At 44.4% G+C, this 27,801-nt stretch overlaps 1 long non-coding RNA gene across 1 annotated transcript; it reads right to left on the minus strand.

Moving 5' to 3' along the window:
• On the minus strand, nt 1-27,221 carry LOC135912622 (uncharacterized). The gene is made up of 5 exons (XR_011507162.1): nt 27,101-27,221; nt 23,935-24,068; nt 23,771-23,868; nt 11,083-11,169; nt 1-252 (listed from the first exon to the last, which is right to left on the minus strand). It is a non-coding gene; the product is annotated as an uncharacterized lncRNA (long non-coding RNA).
• Nucleotides 27,222-27,801: the final 580 nt, after the last annotated feature.

A 27,801-nucleotide genomic window follows, 5' to 3' on the forward strand; every position in this document is an offset into this window, starting at 1 on the left:
TTAAATTTGCGTATGCACAATTCTTAAATGTTTATTTAATCTTATGCACCTATATTCTATGATGTCCATGTTTAATGTCAGCAGGGCTGGGATACTTTTCATCAAGAACTTTCTGACAACGAGAATCATAGACGCGCCTTATTGTCTTTTTTGCCACATGTTTTAGAGCTTTCCAGCAGTCGTCTTGGTAGGTGAATCCCCGTTTTATTTTAGAATCTTTCATTCGCATCTCATACCACGGTTGCCGTAAATCTAAAACAAAGCAGAGACAGAAAAATTAGCTAAGAAGATATCCGCAAAATAACAGTCAAATAGCGATAACGATAGGTTTCATTTGCAGTTGTTTGCTAGAGTGGTACTAAAGTGGACAGCATCATCTATCCACGCTGGCAACAAAATGTTTGGAGGGCCAGCGGGGCCTATTCAGTTCATGCATAAGGCAACATGTCGTATGAAATGGCACACCACCGCAGGAGTTCATTGATTCACTTAAAACAGCCAAGTAAGCTAAAACACACATCGTATCAATGAGCACTAGAGGAGTAGGCGAACACTAAGGCTGGAGGCAATGTCACAAGTAATAAACACACTAAGAAAAACTTGCACACACATCCATCCCATATCTTGTCATGTGCTTGTCATTATATATAAAGAAAATAGAATAACAAACTCCAGCTGGATTCAGAAAAGCTTTCTTAATAGTGTGCTATAAAAGCGTAGTTATTATTTTTTGCTATGAAATGGCTTATTAATGTTCTTGGTCTCGAAGTCACTTTCTGTACAAAATTAAAGCGGCAGCCTCAGCTAACCTCAGCCAAGCTGTTAAAGAGAAGCTGTTACAATATAAGGTTAGAAATTCTGTGCTATTCGGTCATCCGTCCTCTTCGGCCATGAGTATAATGTCAGTTTATTAATTACAAGGCTATTTCATGTCAATAATTAGGAGTTTTCTTCTTTTTAGATTAGGAAGGTCACTTGCAATGCGAAATTTTCAATTGCGATATTTCATTGAGTAGTTTTAGCACAATATGACTTGCGTAGATTTATTTTCTGCGATGTAATGCATGGTAGCTCGCGAATTAGTAAAACTGCTGGGTGATAATGATACCACGTGCAGAGATATCCGCGGCCCAAAAGGGGTTTGATGGAACTAACTTCACTCGCTTTCGAACGATAGAACCGCTCGTAATTGGCAATGAGTCAGCGCTGGTGTGTTTCCTTTTTGGCAAACCGTGTGTGGCTTTGCAATATAGCCGACTGAAAAATGTATGTAATCCGTATTGCATAACTCTCTATCTCCGTCACCAGCAGGGGACCTCGCTTATTCTTTCGCTCCGAGTACAACGAATAAAACATAGTGGAGAAACTAAAAAGAAAAAAACCCCGTCGAGGCGGCCTAGTGGATTTGGCGTTGCGCGAAATGCAAAAACATCCATGTACCATGCATTGGGCCCACGTAAAGAAAAAAAAAACTCTAGATGGTCAAAGTAATTGGGAGTGACCTCCACGGCGTGCCTCATAGTAATATCGTGGTTTTGGCACTTAAAAACCAGAATTATTTAAGAAGTGAAAACGCATTATACCTACTGGCCTCCTTCAAGGTATCTGTGCGTCTAGCAATTTAAAGAACAACTTCCTAGCTTGTAAAGTGACTACCTTTTCCAGCCTCTTTCGCCCCATTTTATGGAAGGTAGTCGACAGCCGGACTTCCACCACCGATCCACAGGCATGTGCTTTAGCTCAGTCAAAATGAGGGGCTCGTTCGTCGTCGAACGCTGCATCTCTTTTTCAGATGCACATGATGTTGCGCGAGAGCTTTCTGGCACCGGATATTTTAGACATGGTGTGGTAGGTGGCGGCGTCGTGTATATAGTGTAGATATCTGTATATATCTATACATGTCGTGTAGATATCTTCGTCGCAGAAGTCCGGGGCGCATGTCTTGCCAAAAAGCGTCATTTGATCTTGCCGACTCGTCACGGCTTCTAATAGAGCGACTGTCGCACTGCATGTGAAATGCACCGTTTGAAAGAGAATGTGTGCTCGAGTATCGGCCTTCGTGGTGTGAACCGGAGAAGTCACTGTGATGCCATCGTCGTGACGCTGTCATCATTTCGTTGTCCTCATGCTGCTGTAGTCTTCGTGTCGTCATCTCTATTGTCATCACACCGTCGCAGCCATGCCCCACCGCGCTATCATGCCGCCTACAAAAACATTTAGCTATCATTAAATACTGATATCGACGCACGCTGTGTACTACGGAAGCATTGCTAGTGTGCATTTGATTTTTCGCTGCCGACGTAAGCTATATGCTTGCTTTGACAATTATCGCAGATGATATCTGCACCTAAATTTTAACCAACTGATTATCTATTTTCTGCCTCAGATATTATTTCAAAGCACAGTATCGATCAAAATTAAAAGCGCATTTAAATAAAGCTCGTGATAATACGTGGCCAGTAAATGGTCAAGAATGTTAGAAGATTGATCCTTTTGTCGAGTCGGCTCAGAAATTAGTTGTGACAATCCATATGGTAAGCATGAATTGAGGATGAGGAAGCCACTTTCAGCGTTATGTTTTGAAGCTGTTTCAGCTATATCGCACCATTTTATACCAGAAAAATTAAAGTCGCCGAGTAAGATTAACGGAGCGTTGTGATAAACAGTCGTAACGGAATGAAGGGTATCGTGTAAATGGCTAACAAAAGTGGCATCTGCGTCTGGTGGGCGGTAACACGCGCCGATTATAATGAGTGCATTAGACGTGTGGCAGCATACGAAAAAAATTTCTAAGTGGGAGGGAACATTGATAGCGGAACACATAAGGCAGTTCTGAGTGGCTATCAGCACGCCACCACCACGTTTGTTTAGTCGGTCACAACGGAAGATATAGAAATCAGGTAAACAAGAAGCCAAATAACTTTCGGCGACTGACAAATTCAGCTAAGTATCGGTTAAAATTATAAGGTTACAAGCAGTTGTTTCAGTTATATGTGAAAGAGAGTCATGCTTTGGTAAGATACTTTAATGTTATGGATACTTCTGATATCATGGAAAAGGTACGGAGTCTTTATGCGCCATCTTTGTGAAGAAGCGCGCAAACGGTATTAGCAGCTGCAAGACAATCATAGGACTGACGTAAATCTCAAAGAGAATAAATATAATAGGGTTATTAACTAATGATTACAATATCATGTTCACTATACTGATGAGAGAAATTGAAGCAGTAGTGCAACACAGTTTAGGCCACGGGTATTCGTCATCTGTGGTCGTACATAGTAACAAACGACACACAATTTTCTAATTCATGTACCCTTAGTGTGTAAGCAGTTTTTTCTCCATATCTGTCTTCAAATTTCTTATTTGTCTTTTTATTACTGGCCTAGAAACTTATCCTTTCGTTGAGCTTGTTACGTTTACTGTACTATTTTCATGGTGTGTATATTATTGAAGCAATTGCCTATGTACAGAAGAAACCATTCTGAAGAGCTTTAGTTCTAGAATGAGTCAATCGTGTGAATTTTCCTCTGTTATTATGAAACTAGGTTAGTATAGAAATTGAAAGTGTTGTTAACCTGCCGGGCAGCCATTACAGCTGCTTCACAAAATTTATTTAAAGTGAACCGAAAATATATCGCTATAAAAATTTCATTCTGACATTTCACAGAGGCGCTGCGATCGCCTTGGTGTGCGGACCTGCTCACATCGGCTCTGTCTTCTTGAAATGTTTTCGCCCCGATTTTCTGCGAATACCAGCCAGAATTTTGTACCATTTGAATCGTGAGACCACCAGGGCTCTGTAGATACAATGTTATCAGGTGGGAGATTTATTTTTCCGGGACTGCGACCACTGTTGCGTTACGACTACGCCGTCGCCACGCTAAGACTAAGCGCGTGCGCCAGGTGCTTGGGCTCTCAGGTGCTCGGCCTGCAGGCTACCTGCCGCCTTCTCGCTCGCGCCCGTGCGAGCTCTGCTACGACGCACAAGCGTCTGGCCAAATTCGCGAAGCATGGTAGTCCAAATATGCGGTAAAGATATTTACCCAGAAGAGTTAACCGCCGAGATTGGCTTGTGTACCACCCGTTCCCGTCGGTGTACCACCCGTCGCCCCGACGAGAAACGGGGCCGAAAATTATCCCAAGAACAACAACCTAGGGCGCAAAACTCTCGCTGTCACTGTACACCCGGGCAGCAAGTTAGGACTCAGGTTCTCAAGGCTGGTCGTAGCTTCCACTACGAGCAAATGAGATCAAGATCATCGTCAGACCCAACGGAGCACTCAATATGTCCAAGGTCGGCAGCCCTACAGTGACTGCACCTATTCTTCAAGCAACGCAACTTAGCTCAGAAGACAGTCAATACGACACAATCTGCTCTAACAACCTGCAAAACATCATGATGGTCAGCACGCCCAACCCGCAAAATGCGGACCGATACGTAAGAATCAAGTCCATCCAAGTCAACGAGGTAACCCATGAGGTCAGCGCGTACGAAGCCGCCCCAGATAATACTACCAAAGGAGTCATCAGAGACATCTTTCGCACCGATAATGCCAGACAAGTCAACGCTAACATCATAAATGATCGTAATCCTCTAGCCCTAACCGCCAAGCGAATCGGTTCCACCACGACCATCGTCATTGCCTTCGACGCACCTGACGTACCATGCATGGTTCGCTACGACGCAACACTAATCCCATGCTCCCTATACCGCAAGCAGATCGATATATGTTAACATTGCGGCCGTCTCGGGCACCGCATGGGCCTTTGCCTGTTCCCTAATAACAAGATCAGCCGGGGCTGCGAGCTGCTCGCAGCCCAGATCAAGATCATCAGTGTACACCCAAGTGCACGTTGTGTGGTGGACCGCACCGCACAGCAAACAAAGCTTGTACTGCCCAATACAAAACCCCGTACGTTATACGAAGACGCCTCGGAGAACGTCGAGCAGCGCAACAATCAGCTCTTCAATCAGATTTCCTGTCCACGGAAACAAAGCACCGGTCCCGGTCCCACTCCCTCTCCAGACCGAGGGCGGTCGTTCCAGATCTCGATCCACGTCGACTTGAGGAACCAGATATACTCCAGAAAAGATGAGCTTCGCACATGCCCTGACGGGCGTCTCGCGAGAGGGTCACGCACTATCCCTCACTGCCTAAACCCAACACAGACAACACAGATATCGAACACCTTAAAAACGAAAACGCAGTTGTGCGTGATTTAATCCAAAAGCTTACCTAGGAGGTTCACAGCCTCAAACAACCCAAAACCCAACCTACACTCAACACCCCAGAACCCGTTAGGAACAGCCAACCCGAAGAACTCTCAAGACCAGCTCCAAAACAGCGAACCCTCCAAAAAGGAGCTCAGGGCCAAGTACGCTGAGAAGTCAAGGACACGCTCGTAACACTCCAAAGCACGGTAGAAACTTTACACAATTCTCTATTCACCCTTACGAACAGAGGCACTGCCACGGAAGCTAATATTCAAACCGTTTTCACACAGATTGCTTCCACCGCTCAAGCCGTAGCCATGGACACAACAGGAGCCGTCGCCGCCACCCTGCCACCTGTGGCATCTCCTATCCTTCATCGTGGTCCACACTAATACTGACACAACGTTTTGGCAGTGAAACTGCCGAGGCTACCTCCACAAAAACACCTCCGTACTACTTAATGTCAACCAGACGTAATCTTACTCCACGAAACGCACGACATTCCAGTCAACCTTCCCGGATATCAACCTTTCACCACAAACAACGCTCCACACGGAGTCTCCACACTCGTTCGAAAAAGAATTACCGCATTCGAACACGATCTCCACGATCGGTGCATTGATCGGCGCTCAATTAAGAGGTCTTAATTGAGCCCATCCCGCACAGAAAACGAAAGGAAGGAATATTTATCTTCAATATCTACAATGCTACATCTCAGCGCCATAGCCGATTTGTAGCCTTCTTCAAAAAGGTCCTGAATATCGCAGGCAGCAGCCCCCTTATCGTCGTAGGCGACTTTAATTTCCCGCACTCAGAATGGGGTTACAGACACAGCTCTGCTGCAGGTCGTAACTTATGGCAAGACTCTCATGATCTCGGACTTACACTCACTTACTGACCCAGCTTTCCCCAGTCACATCGGCACTTCCACTGAAGGAGACACAACACCAGACCTCACTTTCACCAAAAGCGCACGACAACGCCCATTGGCGCAACACCCAACACGAACTCGGGAGTTATCACTCTACCATCGAAATCACTCGCCCACGCCTAACAGCCGTTACGAGAAGAGCAAGGGACTTTATTTGTACGGACTGGGATGCGTTTCGTAAATGCCGTGTAACAGCAACAACGGACCCTCCCATTACCGACATAGAATCATGGTCATGTGATCTACAGTCTGATACTAAATCGGCCACCCGCACTATCACAACAGATGCACCGACTGCGCTCATGGGTAGCTGACTCGCCCACCTTATCGAGGCCAAAGCAGCCATCCCCTCTGGATAGAAGGGACAACGGCTCAATAGAAGGGTCAGACAGAAGGTAGCACTTCTCAACAAGAAAATTGAAGCACACTGCCGCGTTCTAAGTCAACAGCAATGGACAGATCTTTGTAACTCTCTAGACTCGCAACTCCACCACCCCCGCTCGGGGAAAATCCTCAAAAGTTTGCTTGATAGCATCACCACCCGCTCATATCAACAAGATCGCCTCCCCAAGTTTTTATTCGCAGGAAACAAGATGCATGGCCCGGTCCACATTAAGAATACCTTATGTCAAAAGTACATTCCATCTGTGCCCACTCAACCTCACGGCCATACACAGGGACCTCCAACGCTGCCCATGTTGAAGATTTCAGCGTGGCAGAGATTCATGCTGCCCTGCACAAGCTTGAACAGCCGTTCAGTGCTAGGCGCAGATGGGGTTACGAATAAAACAGTAAAAAAAATCTAGATGACCCCTCGGTGCAACAACTCACCGAATACATCGATAACTGCTTGCGCCAAGGATCCATTCCTCCGACATGGAAAACAGCCGAAGTAATTCTCATCCCCAAACCCGGAAAGCCATCTAGCCTCACCAGTCTCCAGCCCGTCTCGCTAACTTCATGTGTAGGAAAGGTCATGGAGCACGCACTCCTAACCCGTGTAAACACTCACCTCGAGGACACATCTGTTTACCCACACTCAATAATTGGCTTTAGAAAGCATCTCTCCACCCAAGACGCTCTGCTCCAACTTCAGCATCAAATCGTAGAGGGCAAATCCCGTCACACGAAGGCGATCTTGGGCCTCGACCTCTAACGTGGCTTCGATAACATCAGGCACTCCAACATCCTCGAACGCATCTTCTTGCTCAACCTTGTAAAACGCATTTACAACTACGTAAGAGACTTTCTATCCAATCGGAAGGCCTTCCTGTCGGTCGGAGGCATTTGATCGGAGGAACTCTCCCTCGGCAGCACGGGCACACCGCAAAACTATGTCATTTCCCCAGATACTGTTTAATCTGGTTATGCTCGGATTAGGACAAGAACTACAAAAATTTGACGGCATTGAACACATCATATACGCCAACGACATTACCATCTGGACTGCAAACGGCAGTGACGACCAAATCGAAACTGCCCTACAAGACGCCATTGAAGTCGTATAAAATTATCTTCAAGGCACGGGACTCCGTTCTTCCCCTGAAAAGTCGGAGCTTCTGCTATACCGCTCAACACTCGGTGGACGCCCCTCACGGGGCTCCACGAATAAACACGAATACGAGGACATCGAACTTCACCTGAGGAATGGCAGTCCCATACACGTGGTCCCTAGCATCCGCCTTCTTGGTATGACCATAAAAGCTAATGGAGCTTACTCTACGGCTATCTCCAAGTTCCTTCTACAGACCGCTAATACATCCAGACTGCTGAAACGAGCTACCAACCGAAGAGGGCGTATGAAGGAAGAAAGTCTCATCCGCCTTGTCCAATCTTTTATCATCTGTCACATTGCTTACGTTGCACCCTTTCTCAACTGGTACAAAGCTGAAAAGACTAAACTGGACATCATCATCAGAGGTGCCTATAAGCAGGCCTTAGGTCTACCCAACCACACCAGCACGGAACTTTTACTGCAATTAGGTATCCACAGCACGCTAGACGAGTTAATCGAAGCGCAACGTCGACCCCAACTTAAGCGGCTTACCCTCACGGAAACGGGCTGCAGCATTCTAACCAAGCTTGATATCACCTACCACCGCCAACATGAAGAGAGAAACTTAACACCATGTGACATTCAGCAATGGATACATGCCGACCCTATTCCCAAAAAGGTGCACCCAGGCCACAACAAAGAACGCAGAAAGGCACGAGCTATCTCCCTGATCAAAGCTTATGCCAACGCCGCGGGCGTCACCTTCTTCAATGCAGCTGAGGACCAAGATGGACGGCGCTTTGCGGCGGTTACCACAGTAGGAGCCTTGCTCCGAAATGCTGCCAGCATCGTTACCCAAAATGCCGAGATGGCCGAGGAAGTGGCCATCGCCCAGGCCACTCTTGACCCAGCGTGTCGCACCATACCGAGCGATTCTCGTGCAGAAATCAACAACTACATCAAGGGTCGTATTTCTCAACCATCACTACGTATCTTACGACAAGCCCCGTATTCGTCTGAAAATCAAGTCACCCTCGTCTGGGTCCCAGCACATGCCGGCGTTGTCGACCCGCAGCTCACGAATCTCAACGAGGTTACACACTCCGTAGCACTAGGACTAGTCAACCATGCCGGTGACGGTGCAGGTGCACCCGCAGGACGCGACCGCCTAACAAGATAAAAAGAACTTGTGAAGTCATTTTACCTCGCTAGAAGAACCTTCCCCACCCTTCACCGCAAGTTAACCAGGGCACAGGCAACCACCCTTCGCCTGTTACAGACCAATACATACCCCTCCTTAACAAGCTATCACATCATATACCCCTACATCTACCCGAGCCAGACGTACAAGATCTGTAAACCTACATCAGCAACGCTCCCTCACATGCTATGGGAGCGTAAACACCAATATCCATATCTTAATCCCGTTACCCTTTCCTCGAGAGGGCATGCCACCCTGCGCAGCTCGCATCTCGACGACCTACTCTGGGCGACCCAGCAGGCCTAAGCAGCGGCGAAGAGGCAAGACCTCGACATCGCATCATGGGAGTCCTAAGGCAAGCCGACTAAACTGCTGGATCTCATTAAAGTTCACTCTCTCTCTCTGTCTGGGATTTCACGCCAAAACAACGATGTGAATATGAGGCACGCCGTAGTATGGACCTCAATAATAATTCTTGTCGCCTGTGGTTCTTTAACGTGCCACTTAAAGGACGAAGCACGGCCGTTTTTAATTTCATGTCCGTTGAAGTGCAGCCATCTCCTGCATTTGATAACTTGACACCGTGTTTAGTAGCGCGATGCCGTTACTTCTAAGTCACCAAGGGAGGTATTGCAATCCCACTGGTATATAATGTGATGCTCTTATTTTTTCAATATATTAGCGCCACGTATACTATGGAAACTACAACACAGTTTTGAAAATTAAATTAAATTATGGGGTTTTATGTGCCAAAACCACTTTTTGATTACGAGGCACGCCGTGGTGGAGGACTCCGGAAATTTCGACCACCTGGGGTTCTTTAACGTGCACCTAAATCTAAGTACGCGGGTGTTTTCGCATTTCGCCCCCATCGAAATGCGGCCGCCGTGGCCGGGATTCGATCCCGCGACCTCTTGATCAGCAGCCTAACACCATAGCCACTGAGCAACCACGGCGGGTTACAACACCGTTTTCAATTGTTAGCAGTAAAAAATTGCACCTCCTCTATTCTGATGTACAATATATTTGTGCAAAGTGCATTGAAAGCACGAAAAAATTGTATTGTTTGGGAGCCATATACATTTTTCAATATATTAATGACAAAACTTGTAGGATAGTTTAACACAGCATGCTAAGTCCGGCGGGTATATATTACGATGCGTAATGTTTGCCTCTCAAAGCAGTTTTCAGCACGTTAAATTAGTAAAAACCATTGGTGATAATATAAAAAAGCTCATCGCTTTGAGCTACGAGCAAGTGAATGCAGGTATAAGTTATAAATTATGCCCTTTTTTTTCGAGTATGCAAAGATGACTATGTTCTTATAAAAGCTTACATGGTGTTTTTTGACCTCAATGTTGCCAAATACCTTGTTATTAAAAAAAAACTGCAAAGGAACTGTCACCTACTGAACAAATGTGATGCATAGAATACTTCAAATATTCTCCCTTATCCTGCTCGTGCGCTCAATAAAGAAGAAAATTTCCTAGCTTTTATAACTGGTAAAGAACCAAGGTTGAAATACACATATATACACTACGCTATACACATATACGTAGCGTAGTGTATACACATATACACTACGCTAAAACAATAAAGATGTATGTCACGATTTTTGGTAAGTAGAGATAAATTAGGCACAATTTTGCTCATTGCAAAACAGATAGATAAAAGCCAAATGAAAAGCAGTTATATTTAGATGCGATGAAAAATGTACAAAAATTAGAAAACCCCTAATTCGAACCAGTGGTGGGCCATATTTATTGGCAATTGAACAATAACAATGCGGCAGGTTCAATGTTACACAAGGAAACAGAAAGCGTCTTTAATTGTAATTATTTCATACTTATGGAAAAGTTCGCATCTTGAATGCAAATAGGCAGTCAGATGGCCTCATGGTACATAACATGGATAGAGGAACCATTTGCCATATTATGCGAAGTTTCAAGAGCGGTGAATAAAGCAATCTGATCAGAACTTTGTGCAGATCAGATTCAGGCATCAGACAAAGACAAATATGCTTACAGCTACTAAACATCTGACGAACACGTGACCGAAGAATCACCGACCCCCAGTAGTTTTTTGTCGGACCTTAGCCCGGGCTACTGGTGAAAACTGATAATTTGTACTGCTTCAAGAAACAAGAAACACTTATTTTCAAATCTGTTCCTAACGTATCACTTTTTTTCTGTATAACCGGGATATTATAATCGAGAATTAAAATGGAACTGGATACGCACATACATTACTGCCCAATATCCAAAACACAGCACAGTTGTTGTCTGGGCTTTGATAGTGCAATATTTCAGTAGCTCTATGTATTCCATCTGGAAAGCAAAAAGGCATTTTTCTTCAATGTCACATCAGCGACCTCTCTTGTGCGCGGCCACAAACAATTTCAGCTTATCAGGGAACGCTACGTTTTGGCTCTCCCTAAGGCATGTTTAAAAGACATCTTGGAATATAGCTGCATGAAATCAGACTGTATTTTTATGATTTTGTAGTTAAATACTGTTACTCAAAGGCTAGGATTCAGTGTCCCTTCAGTGTGTTATATACGTTGCAAATTTGTTACTGTGTGGCAGCAGTTTTCGGCAGACTTAAGTGCTCACGCAAATGGCTGCCTATAATTCACATATGATGCATATTGTCTACGTTTTCTGTAGGAATAATGATGAAACACAAAGGAAAGCTACGCATAAAAGGTTGAAGATGAATATCGGAACTGCTCCTTACATCGCAGGCTTTTTAATAGGCACAAGACAAAGCTGCACTCAATTGTTATGTTGTTTTACTGCTTTCGTTCAAGGTTGATGTCTTATGAAAGCTAGCACATGATTTTCTGAGTATCGCTGCCAAGCCACATTGGGCTGGGTGCACGGGCGTTCCATTTTTCAATAAATCACGATCTTCTGATTCCTTAGATAATTACACCACAAAGAAAACACAATACGTCTTGAAATTTTCACCATGTTTACCCACGTCGAGACGGATTGAAAATAGGAAAAAAAGTTATAATAAAAATTCACGAATAAAGGGACTCTATTATGTCGAAAGGTAGTTCAGTGGCCGCATCGTTCATGACAGGTAAGACTCTTTTCCTTGATTGCAACTGGTCAGTTTCACGAGAGATTTAGGCAGGTGAAAATTTGAAAAATTTTATTTTCCTCGCAGTTTTTCACCTTACACGAACACGACATAAGAGCGCGAAACTGCACCTTTTTTTAAAGCAACGCATAATTAAACGAGAGAAAATCATTAATGGCCGTCAGGCGTAGATAAATGTTTTACGAAATATGCTTTGTGTTAAATTCGTGACCATGTTCAAAGCCAGATAAATAAAATATTGAAAAAAATATTTTAATGCAGCAATAATAGAGGTAATGGGGACGCAGCTAACAATTGTTTGTAGATTTCCGAACAAAGTACCGTTCTTTAAAAAATCTCAAGAACGCTCAGTGTTTTTGTGACTCATTGAGGAAATAAACTGTAAAGGGAATAAACACCTGCGCATCTTTAGTCGGCGCGTATATTAAAATGGGAATTTTTTACTCAGCATGTCAAAATTAGAACAATGTTACTTTAATCAGAAACGTCTATAAAAATTATCTAGAAACTCAACTGGAGTTGTCTAAGTATGTGGGAGCGTTGTGCCACTTGCTCATTTAAACGCATACGACGCAATGTACGCTGTTTACCACGACTGAAAAACATCATTAGACTGTTCATTAAATGCATGCTTTATTGGTCTTGTAATCTAAGGTCGTGTAATTGTAGTAGTGAAGAAGAAACTAGGTAGAGGCAAGAATCAGATGTATGCGTTAAAGGGAAACTGAACAGTCTGTCGAATTCAATAAGACGCTCATATACGGATAAGGGAACCTTATAAACAATGCAGGTACACGCTTGGGGGGGGGGGGGGGATTTTTCACTTGGGAGCGATGTAATCGTGCGTTAAAATTGCGCTATCGCTCCACCACCCGTCGAGCGCCGTGTGCTGCTGCTGACGCTGACAATGCGAGCGGAGACCGGGAACCGCGGCGTAGTGACGTCAGCACTGGTGTTCCGCTCCTTCGCAGTCTCCGCGACCGTGCCTGACCGTGCTTGATTTCTGCGTGCGTGCCGTCATAATCTGCTTCGCTCGGCCCTGCTATCTGCTATCATGATGGCGTTCTGTGCAGCCTAACGGTTGCACGAACACCAGCGGCAGCGAGGATGTTCCGATGTTCCGTTACTTCCCCCAAGACAAGTCGCTTTTAGCTAAGTGGAAGGCTGCTGTGAATCGAAAGAATTTCAACCCCACAGGAACAGTGCTGTGCTTTAACCACTTTTGTGACGACGATTGCTACCAGCGTTTATCAATAATGCGTGAATGAGTGGGAGTACGACTTGCTGCTATGTATATAGCGAGCTTTCTAAACGCAGCGCGAAACGGTCGGTGCAACGAACACATAAAGACGGGGCGGGTGTGGGTGGTCGGACGGATGGTAGCTGGTCTTGGAAGACCTTATAAATACACGAACTCGTCCAAACCTGAATTTTGATTTATTGCTAGCTTCGTGTTAGCACGCTGAATGGAAGATGCATGTTTATCTCCCACCCTTGACGCAGGTTTGGTCGCAAACCGCCGTTAATTTTCTATTCACACGTGCGTTGTGAAACAGCCTAAATGCAGCTACCATAACCCAGTGCAAGTGTAAAATTTGCATGTGTTTGAAAGCTGGCGCACGCCAGGACGCTGCACTCCCCCTTCTCTCGCGCACAGAGAGAAATCGGCCGTCTCACGTAGCCGACGATATTCGGTGCCTTTACGGCTCCGGTTACGAGTAGCGTGTGGATGGCGCGCTGATGAAGGTCACTACACGTGCTGCAAGAGCCGGAAAACTTTTCCCGCATCTAAACCGTCGGTGTAGATTGCTGACCGCTTTGGGGTAGCGCACAAATGCCGACGATCGCATCCTCGCTTACATTCAACGAGGAGGCATGTAGGAACGTATCAGTACAGCTGTTTGCTCGGAAATGAACTCAGTCGATCGCTAAATGCAGCTTTGCAAAAAGGATGCTCACCAAAGAACATTTATAACACGAGGAGATGCTAACACTTCGCTTTGGTTTCCGTCGAAAGCACTGCTTGCTACCAGCATCATTTGCTTCTTCCGAGAGGCCGGCTCCTTGCAATCATCTCGTACATGTAGGGAGCAATGCCGAACTCCTCAGAGAAACGCAAGGTCTCGAAATTTAACATTACCGTCTCAGCAAAACAACAGCGCCGAACCACCTTGCACCGTGCTTCATGGGTAGCGGCAGTGGTTGGTCCGGACGAACACCATTGTTGACGTCACAAGGCGCCCGACCAATCACAGGCGCAAACGAGGTGGCGAGCCGCCCCGAGTGTGCTGCTGCACTTTTCATCGAAATAAAATCTGTTTGTGCTTTCTCCCGTTCAATTTTGATGTGATATTCAAATTCAGAGGGTTGAAAACCATTACGTACCCCTCTTCACTCATTTTCAGCTTCCCTTCAAGAGACAAAGCCGGAAATATCATTACTAATATGGATGAGTAAGTTCAAGCGGCTGAGGAGTTCTATAGAGATTTATACAGTACCAGTGGCAACCATGATGATAATGGAAGAGGGAATAGTATAGAGGAATTTCACAACCCACAAGTAACGCCGGAAGAAGTAAAGAAAGCCTTGGGAGCTATGTAAAAGGCGGAAGGCAGCTGAGGAGGATCATGTAACAGCTGATTTGTTTAAGCATGGTGGGCAGGCTGTTCTAGAAAAACTGGCCACCCTGTATACGCAATGCCTCATGACATCGAGCGTACCGGAGTCTTGTAAGAACGCCTACATAATCTTATTCCATCACAAAGGGGACCTCAAAGACTTCAAAAATGATACGCCGATAAGCTTACTGTCCGTTGCCTACAAAGTGTTTGCTAAGGTAATCGCATATAGAATCAGGTACACCTTAGACTTCTGTCAACTAAAGGACCAGGCAGGATTTCGTAAACGCTACTCAACAATAGAGCATATTTACACTATGAATCAGGTGATAGAGAAATGTGCGCAACATAACCAGCCCTTACATATAGCTTTCATGGATTACGAGAAAGCGTTTCATTCTGTCAAAATCTCAGCAGTCAAGGAGGCATTACGGAATCAGGGTGTAGACGAGCCGTATGTAAATATACTAAAAGATATCTATAGCGGCTCCACCACCACCGTAGACCTCCATAAAAAAGCAACGAAATCCCAATAAATAAAGGCGTCCGGGAGTAAGATAAGATATCTCCAATGCTATTCACAGCGTGTTTACAGGAGATATTCAGATATTCAGAGAAAAGTGTATAACAGCTGTCTCTTACCAGTACTCGCGTATGGGGCAGAAACCTGGAGGCGTACGATAAGGGCTCTACTTAAATTGAGGACGACGCAACGAGCTATGGAGAGAAGAATGATGGGTGTAACATTAAGGGATAAGAAAAGAGCAGATTGGGTGAGGGAACAAACGCGAGTTAATGACATCTTATTTGAAATTAAGAAGAAGAAATGGGCATGTGCAGGACATGTAATGAGAAGGGAAGATAACCGATGGTTATTAATGGTGACGAACTGATTCCAAGAGAAGGGAAGCGTAGCAGGGGGTGGGAGAAAGTTAAGTGGGCGGATGAGATCAAGAAGTTTCCAGGGACAACATTGCCACAATTAGCACATGACCAGGGTAGTTACAGTAGTATGGGAGAGGCCTTTGCCCTGCAGTGGGCGTAGCCGCGCTGCTGCTGCTGCTGCTGCCGCCGCCGCCGCTGCTGCCACCGCCGCTGCTGCCGCTGCTGCTGATGATGATGATGTGAAGTAGACGTGATGGTGACGATCGGACGAGATTGCGACGGCAAAGTTAGAATAGCGGCGGAGCGACCGCAAAGGCGTTAGAAGGCTGGTGTGACATTGAATGGCTGACAACTGCGTGACGGCGACGCAAGCACCTCAATGGCATGATGAAGGTATGAACACAAAGAGATGAAAACGAGCCTATGACGAAAGTCATGGGACGACGTTTATATCACGAAGCTTCTACCACGATCTGGCGATGACGATGATGGCATGATGTACCACGATGGCGTGACGATAACGGCATGATGAGAGTAGGATGATTGAACTTCAATGATGACGATGGAACCACTACGATGGTATCGCGACGGCGCTGTAAAAACCAATACATGACTATATGATGACATGAAGAGAGTCAGACCGCGAAGCTGAAATGACGACACAAATATAGCACATACGTAGTGAGAAAATTTGGGTTACCGAGTCATCGTTAGAGGGTACATAGATGGGGTTAAATTGCATGAAGTAAGCAAGCTATGCTATTCACGTTAAAATATGATTGAACGAAATGTTTTTAAATAGTTTGTGACTTCAGTACAGTGCGTGATATTCCTAATCATGAGGCCGCAATCGCTTTTTGCAGCTATAGACTGATGCGTAAAATTCTTTGGCTGGGCGCCCGGGCTCATTTTCTTCTCTGTTCCATTATACCTTCAGTTTCGTGTCCTCCAAAACCGGTACCACCATTAAGGCTTGAAGTGGTAAATTGATCCTAATATGCGAATTTCTGTACACTTACAGCCACCTATTTGTCGCTGGCATGAACCACCGACACGATATTTTGCCAGCCAGAATGAGAGTGGTGGTTAATGTCACTGTGGCTTAATACTCGCCGTAGACGGCAAAGTAGACGGCTAAACCCATAGAAGCCATCTTAAGTGCCGTTCCAACTCTCGCAATGACGTAAAAGTAGACAGCTTCACAAAGAGAACATGGAAGTTAAGAACGATGCAGGTTACTTTCCTGTCCACACAAGATGACGGCTGAAGAAGGACGCTTGGAAACTCGACGGGAAGGTCGTCTGCGCACAAGGAAACGTAGACACACTTTTCTATGGCCTTAATGTAAGTCACATTGTGTTTTTCATAGGTTCGCAGGTGGTGAAACCTAAAATACAGAGCTAATGTGTGCTTTTCTCAAATATATTTTTTTCGCCTGGATGCCGTAGCAAAAGCATCTTTCATATGTCTACCAGATGGTTCGAAAGGCGTTCCATTACTTGCCCTAGAAGCTGTCTCGGCTGATACTAGCTGTCCACTTAGATTGTCTCGGATGATTGCCAGAATCGGAACACACCCTATGTAACATTTACCCAAACTTTGTCCTTCTGGCTTCAAACGGCTTTCTTACTTCACAGTGTCATCTCGTTAAAAAAAAGTACTGCTTTAAAATAAGTAAAGGAACACCATTATTATTGCCGGACGGAAGGATTCGAACACACGACATATCTACCCCGTTTCAAACGTCAGGTTCAGTGCTGTGGAAGCTATGCTAGAAGTTCAGTCACGACAATTTATCACCGCGCGCGTTGCGTCAATGTTTCGCTGTGCGTTCGGTGCATGCATCGTTGTTTGCCAACGGCGTTTGCGCGCGCGAGCATGCTCGTGAGACTGCCGCAACCGGCCACAGCTAAAACAAAACAAAACAAAAAACGAAAAGGAAAGTGGTCTAAAATAAAGCGTTAGTGGTCGTATTACAAAGTTTGTTTCATATTGCTACGGGATAGCATTTCCAATGACGAAGAGCCGAGAAGTAAGGAGACGACGACGACGATTGGAAGCCAGCGCGGGCTTCTTTTCTTCTCTGTTCCATTATACCTTCAGTTTCGTGTCCTCCAAAACCCGTTGGCCTCTTGGCCAACTGCGGCGTATTGCCTTGTAAATATACTTGTAAATAGCTTCTCGCCGGTGTCTTCCTACGTAACAATATGTCTAAATCCTTTTCATGGAATGCTGAGCCCATAAAAAGAACAGATTCGCATGTTAGCGGTAAAAACACGGAACTATTGCCAAGTTCGAACGCAGCCACTGGAAAAAGTACCTCCCTGCGCAGCGTTGCACCTGACTCTCCCCCCCCCCCAACCAAAAAAAAAGAAAGCTAAATCAACTCTCTCGGCATCTGCTTTCCGGGAGCACAAAATGCCTTTGCTTATTATAATGACCGCCTAATTTTGGCAAAGTACAACAATGCAAGACTGTCATTGACTCAAATAAATCGTTAGCATGCAAGCTGCCAATTCCGTTCTTTGCAATCAGAGAAAGGAGAAGAAAGCCACAATTTGACAGTAACGAGGGATTGGCTACTGTACCGAAGTCGCGGTCTAAGCTAGTACTTTTTGTGCAAGTGTATATATATATATATATGCGGTGGACCCAGAAATGCTATATATATATATATATATATATATATGCGGTGGACCCAGAAATGCTATGACGCTCAGCAGGAAACTGTTTTTAGTACTGCAGGGCTTGCTGGGGATTGATGCCGGTTAAACAAGCACTGCTCACTTGTGCCATGAGACACGCCACACCAATGATGCATATCAGCGTTTGACCTTGGTCCCATCAGCAAATCAACCAGCGTCATCTCATGATGGTGCGGAACTACTAGTGACACCTGTCGAACAATGCGGCATGACGTCATCAACAGCCGAGCATATAAAAGAGATACCTCGCAACTACAACTTCAGTGGGCACGGTGGACCTGGGAATGCCATGTCGTTAAGCAGGAAACTGTTTTTCATACTGCAGGTTAGTTGTCATTCCTGTACATTTCGAAGTAACTGTCCTGGCATTGTAGTCCTGCCGTGCCCCAAATGGTGTTATAGCACCGCCCATAATAGTTTTTTATGATGAGATTGTTGTTATATGGCGATGTCGTACTAAACCCCGGACCTACACAAAAACTTTTTGAAGAGCTACTTGAGGGCCATGCGATGTGACATAAGTGAATTAAAAGCATGAATAGCAGACATGAAAAAGACAGTAGAGAAGGTGCACGATAAAACGTAAGAAAACAGCTCTCAGTCTGTCCTTCCTTCAGGACAAGCTGATGAAGTGCAGGTGGCGCTACAATCGGTAGAGCATATCATAAACTTTCAAGCAAAGAAACTAACAGATCTGGAGGACAGAAATAGACGGTCTAATCTGTTCATTCACGGAATACCCGAATCATCCGATGAAACCGATATTTCACTTAAACACAAAGTAGTCAAAGAGATATTCGAAGAAAAACTTGGCGTGAAATGTAAATCAATTTGCGCCATCCATCAACTTGGACAGAGGAAATGCAAACGCCCAACAATCATGCATCTCCGAGATTTCAATAAAGCGAAGGCAATCTTCGCCAATGTCATAAAGTTAAAAGGCAGCACAACGTTTATCCAAAATGAATATCCAGCGTCAGCGTTAACAAAACGGGGAAAGTTTTAAAAACCAAAAGCAGCAAGGAAAAAGGGTCTCGCTTATCCAGGACAGACTAAGAATTGACAAGAAATTTTCTTTTTGCGATGAATCGCTTAACAAACTTATTAAAGCTGTAAAAAACGCATCATCCACGCCTGTGGAAGGTGAGCAAGATAATGCATCCGTACTATCTCGCGATTGATACGATGCCTGTGAAGCTCATAAGCGTCTCTGAATGTTGAATATAAACGCTAGCAGTGTCAAAAGCAAACCTGAGGCCTTAAAAATCTTGTTTTAGAGTACAATCCTCATGTAGCTGTTTTAACAGAAACCTGGCTGAACAAGGAAATATGCGATAACGACATTTTTCCTCCTTCTTACAAAGTTTATCGTAAGGACTGGCACACTAGGGGGGGTGGTGTAGTGATTTTAATTAAATATGGCGTTCAGGTTGTTTTTCTGGACGACATTATCGACCTCGAGTGCCTGCGTGTCAAAGCCTCTTACTGGGGTCACAGTTTGACATCATACGTCTTTTATAGACCTCCGGATGCCCCACCAGATATATTAGAGAGACCGAATATAGAAAGGTCCATGCATGAACGAAACAAAATTGTTCTGCTTGGTGATTTTAGCCTGCCGGGAGGGGATCGGGAACGCCTTATTGCCCGTAGTCAACATAACAAACATGTTAACATTATGTTTGAAATTATGTTACGATACAAATTGCAGGTAGTCCATGAACTAACTCGTGTCCAAAATGCATCCAGCTCGGTATTAGACTTGGTATTTCGCAGTCGAGATACCTCTGATTATAATGTGAAAGTCGAGCAAGGGCTCTGGGATCACCATCTCGTAAACATATCGCTACCGCTTGTACCCCTAAATAAGTATAAACACCCCTCTGTGCTTTACTTTAAATATTTTTCTAATGCCAATGACGCAAGCGTTGTCGAATACATGCAAACCTGTTTGGTTGAGTTCGATAGCAGCAATATTCAGTTACATTAAAATAAGTTCTAAGAAACGTGTCATTACTGTCTGGTTAACTTCGTCCCAAACAAACTCAAGAAAGTTAACACGCCTTCGGTGAATCGAAATATCATTTAATTTTAATGCAGAATAAAAAGGTTTATAAATAAGCATGCGGGAGGGACAGTGCAACAGATTACGAGAGATGCAAGACAACCTTGCACGTGCAGTTCACACCGCGAAAGATTATTATTTCAAGATATCCCTGGCTAACTTCATAAAAAATGACCCTGCGAAGTTCTGGCCATATGTAAAAGAAAATAAGAAACCAGTTTCGCAAATATCAATTCACAGAAGGCATTGACACATCGGAGTGCCATTGCTCAGCGCTTCAACAATTATTTTCAAAGTGTGTTCTCTGGTTCAACGGTGTGCGCATGCGATGTCACATTGGCCTATTTAACAGATGTAAATTTTATATTTTATGTTGGTGTTTCTAATATGGTGCTTAACTTGAAAACAAACAGCTCATGTAGTTTGCACGAAATTCCTAACGTATTTCTCAAGCGATATGACCAAATTCTGGCCAAATGCTTTGTAATTTTATGACCGCACAATTACCGCACTCATGACCGCACAAATACCAAATAACTGGAAGACTGTCCATCTTGTCATTGTGTTTAAGAAATGCGACCGGTTCCTTATGCAGAATTGTCGACCAATATCACAAACTTCCCAACGCTGCAAACTTGTAGAAGATATAATTACTAATTGTATAGTGATATTTTTGGAAAATAACGCTGCAATAACCGAATACGAACACGGCTTTAGAAAAGGGTATTCTACGTTTACCGAACTGATAATGGTAGTTCACTCGTTCGCTTTATGTTTTGATTCTAACGGCCAAATTGACGTAATATTCCTTGACTGTAGTAAAGCTCTTGATAATCTCCTAGTCCCGTCAGGGCACGGAGCAAGAAACATTTAGGAGTGGAAACTCCGCTGTTTGCGGCGACCAGGAAAGGTCACAAGCCCGCGGATCCGTTATTGTGCTGGCGGCGCCTGGCGGCCTGGAAAGAAATTACCGCCGTTGAGAGTGCGCCGCGCGCCGGAGCCGCCTGCCCGAGCACTGCAAGTTTCTTTTTTTTCGCTGCAACTTCTACGACGCGCCGCATGGCGCCGCCACTGTATACGGCCCCGTCGGCGCATACAACAATTGTGCCCTTATCTGGTCGCCCACGCTCGCTCGCGCTGACGAGAGTTTCACCTCCTAAATGCCTTAGTCCGTGCGTCAGGGGTACCACAGCGTAGTGTATTGGGCCCCTTCTCTTCTCGGCTTATATTAACGATATTGTAAGATATTGTAAGTGTAATACCTCCTGGTGTGAAACTCTGGCTATTTGCAGATGACTTCGTTTTGCTCAATTTTTTTTGTTCCAATGATCAAATTGACTAAATAACAACCTGAACAACATATGGAAGTGGTGCAAAGATTGGGGAATGGGTGTTAACACCGACAAAACTGTTTTCTTCCCTATAACACATAAAACAAACACCAGTCCTTTAGGTACAGACTTGGCCCATCGTCATTGAAAAAAGGGGACAATTACAAATACTTTGGTGTAACATTAACTACTAATTGATTCTAGAATATGCATGTTAGGCAATATTTGTTCATGTGCCTTCCTGTGCTCTGCTTCCTGAAGCATAAACTTCAAACCACCCTAAGCAATGTTAAGCTATTATGCTGTTATTCCTTAATCAGACCCAAATTAGTATACGCCAGTGCAGTATGGGACCCGCATACTCAAATAAACATTAGGTGTCTTGAAAGAATGCAGAGGAAAGCAGTCCAGTTTATTTATAACAAATTCTCACGAACTGACTCTCCATCCGAAATAATGATAGCCAATGAAATTCTCCTTCTTAAAACGCGTCGAAAACAGTTCCGAATCGACTTCCTTTCACTGCTTTTTAACCACGAACTTCTGATAGATCCATCACCATGTATATCACCCTTACATACCATAACCAAAACGCACCATCACTCTAACTCTTGAACACCCTATTTTCCTAGAACTGACACTTATAAGTAGTCCTATTTTACATGCACGGTCTTAAATTGGAACGAATTAATCCAGGCATCTTTTCAGTCTCTCCTACCACACCGAAGTGTCACTGTTGCACCATTTCACATCGGTTATTGTAGCACTATTATTGCACTAATCTTCGAACAGTTTGTATTGTTGTTTTCTGTATTATGACTGTTTTTTGAATCTACCAACCTGCTCGGACCCAAGGGTCTGCAGTATGTAATAAATAAATGAATGAATGAATAAATAAATAAATAAATACCAGTGGCGCCTAAAATTACAGGATTGGGGTGAAAAATAGCTGAAAAAATAGAAGCACGTAGGCAAAATAACAGGACTGCACTGACGTTTCGGCCGTGGGCCTGGCCTGCACCGGTCCGGCGGCTGCAACGTCAATGAAGTCCTGTTATTTTGCCTACGTTGAAAAAACGTAAATAATGGGACCACTTACGGTTCTTTAACGTGCATCTAATTCTCCATACAAGGGTGTTTTCCCATTTCGCCCCATCAACACACACACACACACACACACACACACACACACACACACACACACACACACACACACACACACACAAAAACACACACACCCATAAAGTCGATAAAATAGAAGCACGCAGGCGAAACCCACCGTGGTTTTGCTACTTTCTTCACCGTCACGTAGTAGTAACGGTGAAGAAAGCTGCAAACCTGGGAATGATTAGTGGCCTAACGTTTGCCCTCAAGAACCGGCTACATTCAAAGAATGGCGATAGCGGCGAAGACAGTCCGCGATCGTGGAAAACTTGATCTGCCGGTCAAGCGCGTCGGCTTTTATACGCGAGTCATCGAGAGTTCCAGAATAATCGGTGGTGCTCTCGTGTCTCCCAGAGAGTTCTACACAATTTGTGTGACACATGCAATCAGATTATATGAGCTCCGGTGACAACAGAACCATCTATAGCATTCGAGAAACGTCGGATAGAAGACGGAGCGTCTCGCGTTGAGCGACATTATTTGTTAGACGATGAAAAGAGCTTACCCGCAAAGTATAGTCTACGTGTCAATATATATATACATATATATATAATACTTTACATTCAATAATATAAGGATAGCAGAGACCAATTATTGGCATTCTGCGTCGTTGAGTTGTTATTCGCATTTTTCATATTGAAACCAAAGAGGGCGTAGGTTTTTTACACATTTTTGTGCACGGTAGACTGTGTTTTGGTTTAAACTAGCCTGTAACTGAAGCTTGAGATTAACGAACATTTTGGCAGTGACGCGCATTACGAACCTGGCCTGGTTGTGGCATCTTTGTCCACATTTTGCTCAACGCATGCCGCCAACGCCATAAATGGGAGACATAGTAGACGCTCGCCTTTTTTCAATGTTCTAGCCTCGCAACGTGTTTTCCGCATCGCACAATGAGCTTGCTCAATGAGGTAATATGATCTCGCACGTTCGACCTACATTTGAAAGAAGCACCGGTTGTGTGGTGCCCGACTTGAAGCCGCGTCCACCTACGGAGGGATCCTGTCTAGGAGCCCTGAAAAAGGGAATGACTATTATATATTTCCACTTACGTTCATTGGTAACGTCCATGGAATCATAGGAATATTTTGCTGTTACGTTAAAATAGCTGAAATTTTTGAACTTTCCAAAATATTCAGACATTCTCCACCTATGAAAAACAAAAAGTGACTGTTCAAAGCACCTTGTAAATTGCAGTTTGTTTTTAATCACGTACCCGCTCTTTCGGTAATAAGACCGGTAGAATGTGACGTTTTTTTGAGCTAGATGTTCTATCAGGTCGACCTGGCATATATGTCGAATCTCCGCGGTTGTATTGGTAGTCCAAATGAGCTCACTTGTATTCAGGAACTGTAAAGGAAATGTAATATTGTGATGTTGGAAAAAGTAAGATGGCTTTCATTCACATACACTTAGAAACCTGATTATAATGAGAGGAAGCTGCGAATTTGTTCTTAGACTGCTATAATATTTACCCTATCATAAAAATGAATTCATAGTAACTCTGTTTGTACTAAAGTGAAAGTGAAAGTGCACAGCTCACCTTTGTATCCAGGTTGTCACAAATGAGCAATAATTCCAAGGAGCTATTACTTGCTTCGTCTCATCTTTATTGTGTGCTTTTAAGATGGTAAGTTGATTTTATTAATCCTTTAATGCATTGTTTTTATCCAGTGATTGCGAAATATGCAGCACATACTCAACGAGAAAGCAATGCAGCGACAAAATGACAAAGGAGTCTTCAGGTAAACTTTTTGAAATAAGCCTTTTATTATTCTTTCAATTATATATGAAGATGTCCTACTAGTACTTTAATGGTTAAAATTACAAGCCGGATGCAAGCCTTCAACAAAGAGAGTTGTGCATGCAGGAAGGAAAGATTAAGGAAGGAGCAGATCTAAACGCTTAGAACGAAAATCAGTTACTTGGGTAACAATATTATTTTGTGAAACAATACGCGAACAGTAAGTACAGCACAGTTATTTGTGAACATATAAAGCATTGTACAAAGAATATTAAAAGTGGTACAGCTCACATGATCATTGCAAGAGAAAACTATTGCGGAATCCATATACTTATGTAACATATAATAAATAAACTTTGTGGTTATATGTGACGAAACCACAGTATTATTCTGACGTAGGCCGTAGTGGGAGACTACAGGTGAATTTGGGCCACTGGGTGTGTGCAAGTTGGTATGTGCCGCAATACGGTTGGCCTCTTTGAAAGGACCTTGGGACAATGGGTGTGTGTCATAGGATATGCGGTACTCGTAAATGAACCATTTATATGCCAGCGTATGTTATAGACTATGTGCCGCTGGGTAAGTACCGCTCTTCAATGAATCCTTGACGCCAACTTGTACCAGAGAGCATGTGTCACTGGTTACGTCCTGCTCTTCAATGGCCAAAATTATTTGAAAGTCTTCTAGTGCTGGCTGTAATCGGAACCATGGCCTTCTGGTTCGGAGAATTCTCGTATAAATACATATTACGACAAGCGCCATGCGTGGACATTCCGGCGGTGCACTTATATGTCGCCGTGTGTCAAGAAAAAAGAACGAACGAGGAGGTTGCAGTACACACCTCATACATTACGCCTTTCGGCAGTTGAATTACGGCACCTTGCTGCGTTGCTGCAATGTTTATCGCATTATATAGCACTAGCATTTCTAGTTTACTTCACGTACGTTACGGGGACTATGTAGGTAAATTTGTATCTATGCATGTTTGTATCTAACCGTTTTCCCGCCTACCCGGGTAATTGGTCCAATGGGTTGGGCACCGTGCTGATATGCTTAGGTAACAGGGATCGAAACCAACCATCTGGCAAACTTCGTTCAATGAGTATGTGGCAATGTGTGCATACTTCCATGTGCCGCTCTTTAACGTAGATCTAGCACGACGATATTGGTCGATGTAGATGCGGAAGTGGTTAGGTACCGCTGTTGGAAGAAACTTTTTGAGGCCGATTTGGAATACCTCAAATCTTGTACACAGTCTGTGCTTTTCTCCAATGAACGTCTTCGATGCCGACTTGGTTGACTTGTCTGTGCCACTCTACAGTGAACGTCATCAATAAACCAAGAGACATATCTGATGCCACCTTGGGTAACTAGGTGTTTGCAACTGGCAATGTGCAGCTCTACAACGACAAAATTGATCCCTTAAATTTATCCGATGCTGAGCCCAATCGAACACACGTTACTAAGGTTACTCAAGGACAGCAACCAGACGCATTAGCAGCCTGCGCCTCGAAATCCACTAGGTGTGTGCCCTTTCCAATAACGTCTTTCACGCCAACGCTTTACCAAGATGCCCAATGAATGCAATAAATACACGAAGCAGCCGCGACCGGGTCTACAGTCTTTTGAACAGGAAGCCCCGGTTAACATAGTGATTGAAGCGGCAACCGCAGCTCTGGCCACCTAGCAACAACGCACAACGAGAGATCTCTTGGGAGCTGGCTTTCAACGGTAGACCCGTTATCGCCACCATTGCTCCCACAAAGCACTGAAAAGGAATGTCGTCAGACGGTTCAGCAGCCCCGCCTACCGATATCTCGGCAATTTTCCAATATAACTTCCGTAGACTCAGGACGTGCGCACAAGAGCGGAACTCGCACAGGAGCGGAAGGTCCAAGCTGCACTGTTTGTGCACAACTCAGTGCCACAGGTACAGCTGACACGTCCACATACTGCACAACGCACCAGGGAGTCATGGGCGTCCGGTGCAAACTAGACAGTCGTTATAGCATCAATGCGCGTTTTAAGCAACGACCTCCAATCTGACCCCAGGGGCCCGATTGGAGATCGTTGCTTGAAACGCGCGTTCACCTTGCGCTCATTTGCGTCTCAGGCGATTGGCCTATGCCGGACCATGTAGTCAGCCACCGGGCGCAGCTGACGACTCGGCGTGGCCTTGGCCAATTGCGTGAGGTGCAACTGAACGCAAACTGAACGTGCGGGTCGAAAACTGGTCGCAGATCGAGTCCTAGGGACCAGCTATTTTTCATTGCCCTGAAGCAGAACAAAACCAGGAAAAAATCGAAGTGTGCTAAAGCCTAACCCGTACCGAACCGGTATTTATTATCCTGTTCGACAACCGGCTTTCGACATCTACTGCTACTGCAGCTCAAACAACATGCACCTGGGTGGATGCTTCTCTCTGCTGACAAGTAGGCGAAAGTACAATATACATTAGTACTTGTATACTGCCCCGAATTCTGTTGAATTTTCTTGCACTAGATTTTTCTCTTTGTAATATAAGATTACCTCACTCCGCAATAGTCCATGCCCAGTATGGGCATAAAAATAAATTAAAATAAACACATTATCACAGATTACAAAGGACTTCGGGGATAGCAGAAATATAAGATTTTACCTTTTTTATGTCATATTCATCTGCTTTGAGGTCTTCATTGTTTGAACTGGCAGATATATGCTTCAGAACAAACAGAATAGCAATAGCAACTCGCAGCGTCTGCATAGCAGCTCTCTGAAAGGACGTGTGCTTTGGTGTCTCTTCTAAAGTTGTAGTTTATATATCATTTCTGGGTCAAGAGATAAGCATGTTAAACATGAATGTCGCATATTTCATAGAGCGCCAGCTTTTTTTTTCAGTCCACTATAATTAGAAGGTTAAGCAAACCTGTCAAGGTGAGCGACTTTTCCCTTTTGATGACGCACGTTCTGCCTCGCTCTGGTGTTTCAAAGTGCTGAAAGTAATATAACTGTACATTTCAATTTAGGAGCCTTCAGTATAGAGAAGAAGAATTGAGTATCTGTCTGAAATATCACCATCTTTTCATTTAATAAGCCGTGCAGACATCTCTAAAGAAATAGCTATAGCAGTTCCCGTAGGATATCGCATCTTGGTGGTCTTCCTTTAAATTGTACTTGGAAAGAACGCAAGGTGTAGCCACTTGCTATTGTACGCACTTCCGATAGACCTCTCTGCTTTTCACTAAAACAGCTGTACATCATTCCATAGCAGCCTGAAGGCTCTGCGCTTCCGAAATGGTCACTCCTGTCCAAGAAATAGCGTTTGCCAGATGTGCTGCGGTTTCGGAAATGATAGTGATG

Source organism: Dermacentor albipictus, chromosome 7, assembly GCF_038994185.2.
Source record: "Dermacentor albipictus isolate Rhodes 1998 colony chromosome 7, USDA_Dalb.pri_finalv2, whole genome shotgun sequence".
Classification (NCBI taxonomy): Eukaryota; Metazoa; Arthropoda; class Arachnida; order Ixodida; family Ixodidae; genus Dermacentor; species Dermacentor albipictus.